Source organism: Aedes aegypti, unplaced genomic scaffold, assembly GCF_002204515.2.
Source record: "Aedes aegypti strain LVP_AGWG unplaced genomic scaffold, AaegL5.0 Primary Assembly AGWG_AaegL5_hic_scaff_832_PBJ_arrow, whole genome shotgun sequence".
Taxonomy (NCBI): domain Eukaryota; kingdom Metazoa; phylum Arthropoda; class Insecta; order Diptera; family Culicidae; genus Aedes; species Aedes aegypti.
In genome coordinates this window covers 20004-31106 of record NW_018736528.1, presented here as the reverse complement: position 1 = coordinate 31106, position 11103 = coordinate 20004, and the positions used below count along the sequence as shown (strand labels likewise).

The following is an 11103-nucleotide window of genomic DNA, read 5'->3' as shown; positions in this document are numbered from 1 at the left end:
TGAAAAAATCTTTGCTAACCGCAGCTGCTTCGCATTTTTTCGCGTAATAATTGCAAGTTTAGTATCTCGAAAAATCCTAATCCAACAAATAGCGTTGGAGAGTCAGTGCAAATACCTAATTCGTCTGTGATCGTATAAGTTTAAAGAGTTTATTGCGTCTAATCTCGCAATCAGTGCAAAAACAGCTTGATCATTTTCGCATTAGTAACGTCGGCCGCAAAATCCCGAGAACGTACAGTTGCCTACCGAAACAGATGAGAGCTTGGGTGAGAATGTGTTCTCATTGTATTTGACGAACATTGATAAACGTGCTACGGAGAACGATATCAGTCTGATGGTGGCTAGACAGCTCGAAGTTCCTCTTGCAGAGTGTTTGGAGGTTGTTAAGTTGGTGTCGAAATGGAGAAACTCAAATACGTTGGATTTCGTTGCATTCAAAATTGTTTTGGATAGACAACTGAAAAGTACAGCTATGACTGCGTCGACCTGGCCGAAAGGGGTGAAGTCTGGACAAACATTTGAAAAGGGCCCAAGAGGTCTTGAGCCTTTTTTTAGAAACGTTGCTGTTGAGCCCTTCTTAGCCCGCCCACGCAAACTAACACAACTATCAGAAAGATTGGCGTTAGCTCTTCCTGATAGTGGTATTGGTGAGCGTGATCGAGTTGAATTGGGCTCAACAGCGTCTTGCAAAGCCAATGTTTACCAATTTCGATGTGCCCTTTTGAAATGTTTGTCCAGAAGTATCGAGAGTTTGTCAATCGATTCAACGACATTTGGCAGCCCACGTAAATTATCAATATGTTGACTGTAATGTGCTTTGAAGTTTTAATGTGTTTAGTTCCTGTTAAATTTGTTTATTTTGTTTCTGATAATCGATATGATTGTATTCTTTTGATTTTTTCTGTGTCTACTGTTGTACTAAAGTAATCAATTGTTGGATAGTTGTATGTTACTTAATTTTAAGTTACAGTCTGTAAGGCCCATGGACGAAGGCGGTGAAATAAATAAATAAATAAATAAATAAACGAATACGAAGATGGCTGGAAGAATCACTAGAATCGACTCCTTGAGGAACTCTCGTGGAATTTCCTGGTACAATCCCTTAACAAATAAGATTTTCGTAAAAGATTTTGAACATGTGTTTTTACCACATATCTACGTGTAGCAGATAAATGTCAACGGATGCTTGTTTTGTGTTTCTGTACATGCAGAGAAAACAGACCTTTTTGTTTCAAAAATGAATATTTTTTAAAAACTACAATTATTTTTGTTGAATACAAATATTAAATATTGTTGATCCAAAAATTTTAATTGTTGTTCCAAAAATTTTAATTGTTGTTTTTACACCAAACTGATGGGAACATAAGTTGCGTAGAATCAATAAAATATTTTTTTGATTGTTGGCACAATCTGTTTCGTTTTCAAAAAAAGTTTTTTGGTTTCAAAAAGCCCTATTACTTACACACATAGGGTAGAAGCACCGGTTTTGGTCATACGCCAGTTGTAGCCATAGTGGATTATACACCGTTTAACATAGCCAATCAGCATGAAACCTTTTGTGTTTAGTAGATCACATTCATATGATAGAGCCACATTCATTTACTCATCCAAATTGATTCAAAACATAAGAAAAACAATAAATTTTCTTTGTAATTTTAACTCCCATACACCTAATTTGGTCAGGGCACTCCTAATTTGACCACTCTCATGAGAAATCAATGCGATTGGCCAATTTAGGAACCGAAGTTAAATCTCTGGCCGAAACTGGTTCCGTTGGCCTATATTGACCAATGAAATTTTCAAAGCGAAAAAATAAAACCATTTCAGTTTTGATATTTTACACACATAATATGGATTGAATACTTGCATTTGACATATTTGTAGTGTAAAAACGTCTACCCATTTAATTTTTATTGACATTTTCTCTTAGACTGGCCAAAACCGGTGCTTTTACCCTACATATTTATTATATGAGAGTGTGTATGCTTTGTTTTCGCTATTATGTACACTCAAAATAATCTAAACGTCATTACTACGTGAAAAATCACGTAGGTTCATGATAATGAACCATCCTCTGACTTTACCTGACTAAGGTAACAGTTACCGTTTCATAAATTAACGTTATTTGTTGCTTTGATAGTTTTCACTGCATCAACCTATCGACCTTACGTGAAATCTACGTACATGCATTAATTCATTCCGAACGTGTTCATCTTCGATTCATTTTGTGTTGTGATCAAATGTAAAGATGGCGTCAAGTGAAAATAAACATAAAGATTTGATGGACTTCCAATTAATTTAATTAGTTATATTAAAGGTATTATTTTAAATGTTGTAGTAAGGATTCCATTAATTAGGATGTTACTTCTCAATAGATCATCGGGCCATTTTTTCTGAGTCGCATCATTGTTAGCAATGCGGGTCAAATTGGTACGTGGTACTGGAAGAGCTGGTGCTGGTCAAAATGGTTTTTCCGTTTTTGAAATTTAAACGTGAGTAAACTTTTTAATTTAGTAATGATTTCAAAAAAAACTATATCTGTTCCCGATATTCTTTCTCTGAAACAGAAACGTTGCCTTTAACTATGTGCCGAAGGATTTTCGAGAACATCGAGTCGAAACACACACCAAAACCAGACTATCTTGTTACCTGATTTCCCGATACTCAGGCATTGTGTGAAATACTTTATTTTGATCAAAACCGATGGTTCAATAAATAAAAGTAAAACTTTATGTATTACATGTTTTATTGAAAAATAATGTTATTTAAAAATAACAATGCGAAAGCAGCATTGCACCTATACAGAATTTTAGTACAGTTTACCGGGAACATACCTTAGGTTCTATTCAACTACTTGGTCAAATATACGAAAAAATCACGTAGCTGTTACACATGCCTTTGATGGAATGGTACAAGTTCATTTGTTCATTGGTTCATTCTTCATCACCTACGTTCCCCGTAAGAGCTACGTGAAAAGTGCGATGGAAAAAAAACCACGTATGTTTCCACGTAACAATGACGTTTGGATTATTTTGAGTGTACGCACGGCTTGTCAGACGCCTTTTCCATGATTTCAAACAAAACTCAAAATGGATTCAACAGAAGAAGTTTTGGTTATGGACTTGAGGAAGTTAGTGACGGTTATTTTTTTGCTGAGTTTTGGAAAAAATTATCAATCGTCTTCTGGGTAAGAAATTGTCTTGTTTCCATGTAACTATCTGATATACGAGCTTATACGCATTGTTCGATTGTTTCTCTCTAGAAAATCAATACTATCTTGAAATTCTGAAAATCCTGGAACGGAAGGAAATTGAAGAATTGATACCGCCGCCATTTCTGGTTGACCGGACGAATTGCATGCATAGATTGAATGTTTTGAGAATTTCACCAGGTATAAATAAACGGATGAAGTGTTTTAACAAAAGGAATAATAATTGTATTTTTCTATGTATCATAAGATTTCCACAGATTGTTATTCAACCGCATCACCGGTGGTAGGAGAAAGTAATCTGAATCCATCACTCGTGAACGGTGCACTGCAAATTACTTGCTGACTGCGTCTACAAAATGCATAAATGGCTAAAGTAATTTTGTAATCAGAGTTTATAGGAAGGCAATAACTCATCTGGTGATTATTTCTAAATCAGATGTAAATAAAATCCAAATGGAGAGAAAATAGTCTTTTTATTTATGATCATTTCAAATAAAATAGAAAATAATGAAAATACATCCTACATAAATAAAAAATTAAATATTGAATCAAAAACGTACTTTTTTGTTTATAAAAATACTTTTTTTGGTTCAAAAAATATAAATTTTTAAAGCAACACAGTTATTTTTTGTTTCAACATAAGGTATTGTATTAACAAATATATTTATTATGAATTCATAAAAATAATTTTTGTTCGTGTTGACGACTGATTCTAGAAACAAAAAAAGTATTTTTTTGAAACAACAAGGTTTTGTTGTTGAATTCAAAAAAATATATTATTAGCCGAGAAATGATAATTTTTTCTGTTGATTTCAATACAGAATATTATTGATTTTAAAAATCATTTCTCTGTGTGTAGGATTACTAAGGAATAGGATTAATTTTGGAGCTTGCTAGATTCCTGCTGAATTTGTTATAAATTGATTTCCGATGTTGAATATGGAATTTTGAGTGCTTCGATGATATACTCGGTATTATTATCTTACTCCTGAAATTTCGGTAGTATCTCTGGGATTCTATGAATTCAAAAAAAGTTTTTAGAAAGATGGTTGGATTTTGGAATGATTTTTTGGAATTCTAGTAACACTAATAAGATTCTGCAATGATATCTTTCGGATTTTTGAGAAAACCTATGAGGTGTTGGGAAAGAATTCTGGAGGGAATGTTGGATTTGTATGGGTATAGTAGTGTCTCCTCGGTAATAGGCTATCCACGAGGACTTTCCCGCGATAGACTGACAGCTATAAGTGTACATGCAACCCAATCGACAGGGTAAACATACCATGCGAGTGTTTATCAGAGCTTAACCATTTTCCTTTGTAATTGAACGGTCACTCCGAACGCGAAACGTCAAAAGCTCATGATAAATAAAAAATCAGCTGATCGCAGCTGTCTCATGGATTGCCTTATCGTTGAATTCAGTGAAGATCTCCTCAGAATCTCCAGAATTCTCATTGAAATCAAAATATGTTTGATGATGTTTCAAAGATTCTTGTAAAAATATAGAAGAATCCTGCCAATATTCAAAATATTCTTACACGGGAAGAAATTCTGCGATAAAAATTTCTATTTTGTTGAATATACGCAGCGTGCAAACACAGACAAACAGACGTAACACTTAGAACAAATCTCGATCAAAATCATAGTCACGATGACATGTACGCCCAATGCTAAAATCGGTGTGTTTGGCCGACAGGCCAACAGATGGCGGTAGTGTGTAACGTCCAACAAGAGCAAAAACTATGCAAGCGCTGCGAGTGGCGGATTGGCCACCTACCATATTTTTGAATCGTCCGTTAAAAAGGTGGTCGATGGACCATGATGAGAGTGTGACGTCTGTTTGTCTGTGATATATATGTGCTAATACCCGTCGTGTTATGCTTCGATCAGTGAAAACCTGTCATTTCCTCAGTGTTTAATGTGAATGGTGTTGATTCAAACCGATGCCAAGCAACTCTTTCCCACGGCGGCTTTCGCATTGTGAAATAGGATTTTGATGGATCTTGATCGTTTATTGGAAATAATGCAATGAAATTATCACTTTCCGTTGCCCAGTTGTCCATATTCGTCGTTTCCATTTTTATTTTGGTCGCAATCAGTTTAGATTCATCTCACAACTAATGGTAATAGGACTCAATTTTTGGGTGTATTTTGTTTTCCGTGTTCCTTCCGAAATGTCAGATAGGAACAACCCCAGTGGCTAAACATCAACCCCTGTGGTGTTTTTGTCGACTAAGCGAACGTCCAAACATGATCTTAAGTGTCAAGGTTCATTTATGGACCCCAATTTTAAATTGAAGCTTAAAGTTTATTAACAACTAATGGTAATAGGGTCCTAAAGCCCTGTCCAATTTTGTGCCAAACGCTTAAGTTAGGCCGAAAACACATGTTTACTCAATTTTTTGATGTTTACCGTTTGTTTGAGTCCAAACAATTTTTTTATGTTTTTTTTTTTGGATTTTGTCAAAACCCTTGGCTTAAGCCTGATTTGCTACTGAAAAGGAATCGCTAAAGAAATTTCTCGCCGATTCCTTGCAGAAATTTTGTACAGCGACTCCCATTTGAAACTGACATTTCTTTTTCAATTGCGTACTGCGCATCAGAAAAAAAGCGCATTCTTGATCGATTCCTTGCAGAAATTTTTACGCATAAAGATAGGCCGAGAAATTCTTGTCAGCAGCGAATCAGGACTTAAACTCAAAATTTTTGGGTGTATCTATTTTCAGTGTTCCTTACGAAATGTCAGATAGGAACACCCCAGTGGCTAAACCTAAAACCCTGTGGTGTTTTTGTCGACTAAGCGAACGTCTAACATGATCTTAAGTGTCAAGGTTCATTTATGGACCCCATTTTTAAATTGAAGTTTATTAAACAAAAACAAGATTACATGAAATTTTCATTAAACATTTAGGACCCTATTGTAATATAGTGAGTAGGTAAAATAATGCACTTAAACGAAAACAATAAACACCACAATTAAAGAACCGTTTTCCTGCACTAGACATCTCACCACGTTTCTGATACATTTAACAGAAATAATTTTTGTCAACCTGATTTCGATACAGACATGGTACATTCAGTCGCATTTCTCAGGGTGTCCATTCAAATTAAATTTTCAATTCTCGGATGTCCGGATTTCGAAGCAGTATCGTTAAATATATAAAATATATTGAACTACGAAAATCTTTATGAAGATTATGAATATCATATTTATGCATATTGATTGTCAAATACTGGAAAATATAAAAATTTTCAATAAATATTTCGTTTAAGTAATTAATGTGCTAATTGAATTTATTGTGTCCCAATAGTACAGCTAACTTTACAAAATAATCTGTATAATTTATTGAAACTGTTTTGAAAAATGGTTCAATTTCCTGTTTTTAACAAGGTTTATACAGATCGTTCAACATTTGGGTAGCGTTCAACAATTAGCGAATTACCCTCGGAGGGGTTTAAAATCACTAACGTTTGGAAGGGGTAATAATCAAAACTTTTTTGTATTTTTCAAACAAAGTGGTCAAATTTGGAGGACTCGATCTATGTTATTGATGAGAACGTTGATGAAATTTTAAAATATTGTTGGTTGAAACGGTTTGAATTTTGAACGAGTTTTGGATAAAGAGATATAAACGATTTATAGAAAAATCTCAAAAACCAACAATATAGATATTTTTAGTATTTTTTGTATAATCAGGACTGAGAGATTGCCTGAAGTTACTCTTAGATCAGGTCTTTGATTTAGAGATTTATCATTTCAGTAATTTAACAAAAAATCACGTATGTTTTCCTCATTCCTGGTAGAAAATATTTAACAAATAGTCATATAACCTTCTGGTAACTATTTCAGTCAAAAAATACCAAGTACCCAAGAAATGTATAGGAAAATACAGATATTTTGTAATGATGTTAAAAATACTACTCTGTGTAACAAATTCAGACCATAGTTTACCGGCAAATTTAGTATAACAAATCAATCATGTTTAAAAGAATGCTTCAAAATTATGCGTTAGAAATGGCTCATGGTTGATTCCTGGAAAAATTCATTATCTGGTGAAACTCTCGTTGGATCCAAGGATCGATGAAGATCATAAACGATATCTCGTCAAAAAACATTTGATTGAATCCTTGCTAAAAAGATGACAAAAATCCAAACAAGCATCAAAGATTTCGTCAAGAAAGTCGTCAAGAACCTAATAAAAATATGTTCAATATTACCTAAAAGCCGATTGAAATCATTAGAAATCTCACAGGAAACTTCCTAAAAGCGACTGGAAGAAATCGCTGTGAATCTGCAGAAATTTATACAAAATCTCGTCAAGGATTTCAAAAGGAACTTTTAAAAGATTACGACCAAGTCAAATTAGTAATCCGAGCAAGGCATCTTCAACAATCAGTACGAGTATTTCCAGGAACTTATCCAAAAACAAATTCTCAATGAATTTATCAACAACTTCATTACGAACTAAAAACAATTCGAAAAATCGTAACCCCTAAGCTTCTTATCAACTGCTAAGAATTTCAAGAAAAAAAAGTTAAAGATCAATAATATAATCAACTAAAACAGTATAAGCAAACCATTAATTACATGTTTAGTGATTGTACAAGAAACTTTCAAGTAACTGGTCAACTATTTCTTAGATTCCCGTTATCATTTCTGCAAAGATGTTGCAACATCCATAGAAATAATCTTCTTTAACATTCTTCAAGTGAGTAATAATACTCCCGGAGAGGTTCTTCAATGATATCCCGCCATGCGATTCCCTAGGATGCTTCAGAAGATCTCCTTTGGATTGCATTCTAATTCAGTCGAGAAATCACAAAGGCTAAGAAACCAACGATTGTTTATTATAGGATTTGGCTAAAAAATACTAGAAATCGTAAATTATCTCTCTAGCAATTATATTCGTGTTGAAAGATGCGATGCCAGGCAGTCATGCAAAATTTTCTAGTTTCACCCATAGTGCTTTTTCCCGGTGTGTTCCCGCTTTTCCCGAATGGATGGACACCCTGATTTTTGATCAACTGAAAATTTTCTGTGCGAGCGTTGAGGTTAACCCTTTAACGAATTAAATTTGCCTATTTTGAATATGGTAAGCCTTAAGAAGGTGCACAGAAACATTGAGATTAACAGAATTTTGTGACTGATCATGATCCGTTTTTTCGTGTACATGGATTTCCGTGTTTGCCAAATTCAAACCGAGTCGAAATCGAACGGGCACTGTACGATGAAAAGTATTCTTAGTAAAATTAGTACTCTTATGATCACTTAAACACACTTGTTACCCTATCTCAGCAATTATTTTCCTGCTTGTTGTGGCATTATACCGGGCAAACGCTTGCTGTCCGAACTCGCTGTCGCTCGTCGGACCTGGAAAAACATCCTCTGTTTGCATCGGGCAAACCCAGGCGTTTGCTGTTTGCATGACACCGAATAGATGCTATACTATTTTACTAGAATAAACAGATCGTTAAAAACTCACAACAGGCAGCAGGAATGTTATCGAAAGCTTAAATATTCCCAGTAAATTACCAATTATTCCGATCGGAAATTAAAAGATCTCCACAGGATTTTAAAAGATTCATAACCCAGCCCATACTTTGCCACTCAAATACCCAAATACCAAAACATTTCCCGGAATCCCAGATATTTACCGGACTCCTTAACTTCCAACAAGAAAAACCAGAGTAATGGAATTCTTAAGGAAACTCTAGAATGACTATAGTCCTACAACTCTTTTTGAAATTAAAAAAAAAAAAATAATACAGAATGCAACTTCAAATTCAAAGTTAACGTGGAAGCCCCAAATTCTCACTGTCGTTCCAGCATTCTTATGAAATCACAATTTCAACATTCCAACGGAAATCACATATTCCTATGAAAAACTGTATATTCTCACCGGAATATGAGAATTCTATACCAAAGCAACAAAACTAACATCGTATTTCCATAAAATTTACTCAAATGTATGTTATTCCACTCGACTTCTTAATTTAAAAGAATGAGTATCAGTCTCTGAAGCTAACTACCAGTAGCTTTTGTTCATACCAACTCGTTATTTGAAGTATGTCCGAAAAGTGTAGTAAAGCAAAACACATAAGCATGAAGAGACTTTAGACACCTTTCATTGAAAATATACTTGCTACCAGCCCTGAATTAATGTCATACCGTGTTTTCCGCTCGTTCCGACTCCATCGCAGATATTTCTCCCTCAGCAGTTTGACTTCCGCTTCCAGTGCCACCTTCTGTTCATCATTCTCAGCCGATTCGTTCTGCTGCGCCGCATAGGTCTGTTGCTTCGTTAACTGTTGCTGAATTTGCCTCTCCAGTTCGCCTACGTGTCGCACCAGGTTGTCCTCGCGCGAAGACAGTCGATTGTTCTCCTCGGTCAGCTCCTGAATCTTGTCCGCCAAGTTGGCCACTTCGCGATTCAGATGAAGCACGTAGTTTTGATATTGTTGGTTGCTCTGGTCCCGCTCGTTTCCGATTTGATTGATAATGTTCTGCAAATCTTTATCTGTTGCGATTTGATTAGGTTTTGCTGACTCAAGGATTCAATTTGGCATTGAAATCCTGATCGTCATCTGAGGAGAGCTGCTGGATTCGCAGCTTGGATAGGCTCAGTTCCGATCTTGTTTGTTCAAGCTCTTTCTGGAGTGATTGTAATTCTTCATTGCGTACTACTGACTTCTGCTTTCACCTCGCTCAATCTTCCTGGAGGTCTTCATATAGTTTCTTGAACTTGTTCGCCTCTTCTTGATACTCATTCAACTGAGCTCCTATCGTTCTTTCCAATTCTTCAAATCTCGACCCAGAGAGCTTTATTCCTTCGAGCTCTTTCTCCAACTTTTGGACTGTCGCTCTTGATGCCTTCAATCGATTTTGAAGCTCATCGTTCTCCGTCGATTTCTCCTTAACCAAACTTTGATACTTACTGACGGTTGCCGTCAGTTCAGCCTTCTCTCCGACCAGAACCCCAACCGCTTGAATCTGCATCTGCAGTTGTTCCTGGATTGGTCCCAGCTCACTGGTCACCTTAGTGCTATTCTCCAGCTTCAATTTATCGATCTCATTCTTCAATTCCTCGACCAAAGATTGATTATTCCGCAGCCTTAAACGCAGTTCATCGTTCTCCAACTTTTGAGCGTTCATCACTCGCGAAAGTTCCGCCTTCTCCGATTCCAGCTCCAGTATCGTGTTCTGCGGTCCCAAATCCGCACTGGCATTGGCAATCAGGTGGCCAATTTCCTCCGATATTCGATTTATGCTGTGAACGCTCACATCCATGGCTGCCGGTTCTGGTTGGGCGACCTGCGGTTCCATAGCCAGGAAATCTGGCATGGCGTTATTGCTGAAGTAATTGGACACACTGTAGGACGAAGGTTGTCCCGATGACAACACTTCTTCTTTCGGCAAGTGGTTCTGATTCTGGATGTCATCTTCGGCGGGGGATGGCGAAGGAGAAGGTGCGCCCTGTGTTGTTATTACTACTAGGCACTGGAACTGGAGTTTCCCTTGCGGAATCACCTTCGCTTTTGCCGGAACTCTCGGTCTTTTGCTTCGATTGATACTGCTTGAGCTGAAATAAATTAAAGGATTAATCCTAAAATTCATTCCTATCCAAAAACAAGAAGCAAGAGAGGGCTGACGTGTCAAATTTGCCGTCATTGGCTGGCGATAAACGGCGATGTATTGTTTTGCGTTTCAACTCGAAAAACTATTGGAAATTTATTATCACTTCAATCACAGAACTAGAGTGCACTAGAAGTACGCTAAATATACCCTCAAAACTTAGAAAATATACTGGAAAATCAGATAAAACCCACCTTTTTTCGAGCAGCAGCAATTTTTTCCTTCTTGTCTGCCATGATTGTTGTTTTTGTAATTGATT

At 36.1% G+C, this 11103-nt stretch overlaps 2 long non-coding RNA genes across 2 annotated transcripts; one reads left to right on the top strand and one right to left on the bottom strand.

The window, feature by feature from the left end:
* Positions 1-1978: 1978 nt before the first annotated feature.
* Positions 1979-2858, top strand: LOC110681421. The gene is made up of 2 exons (XR_002503196.1): positions 1979-2492; positions 2568-2858. It is a non-coding gene; the product is annotated as an uncharacterized LOC110681421 (long non-coding RNA).
* A 7892-nt stretch (positions 2859-10750) lies between these two features.
* Positions 10751-11103, bottom strand: LOC110681418. Its single transcript, XR_002503195.1, has 2 exons — positions 11039-11103; positions 10751-10791 (listed from the first exon to the last, which is right to left on the bottom strand). It is a non-coding gene; the product is annotated as an uncharacterized LOC110681418 (long non-coding RNA).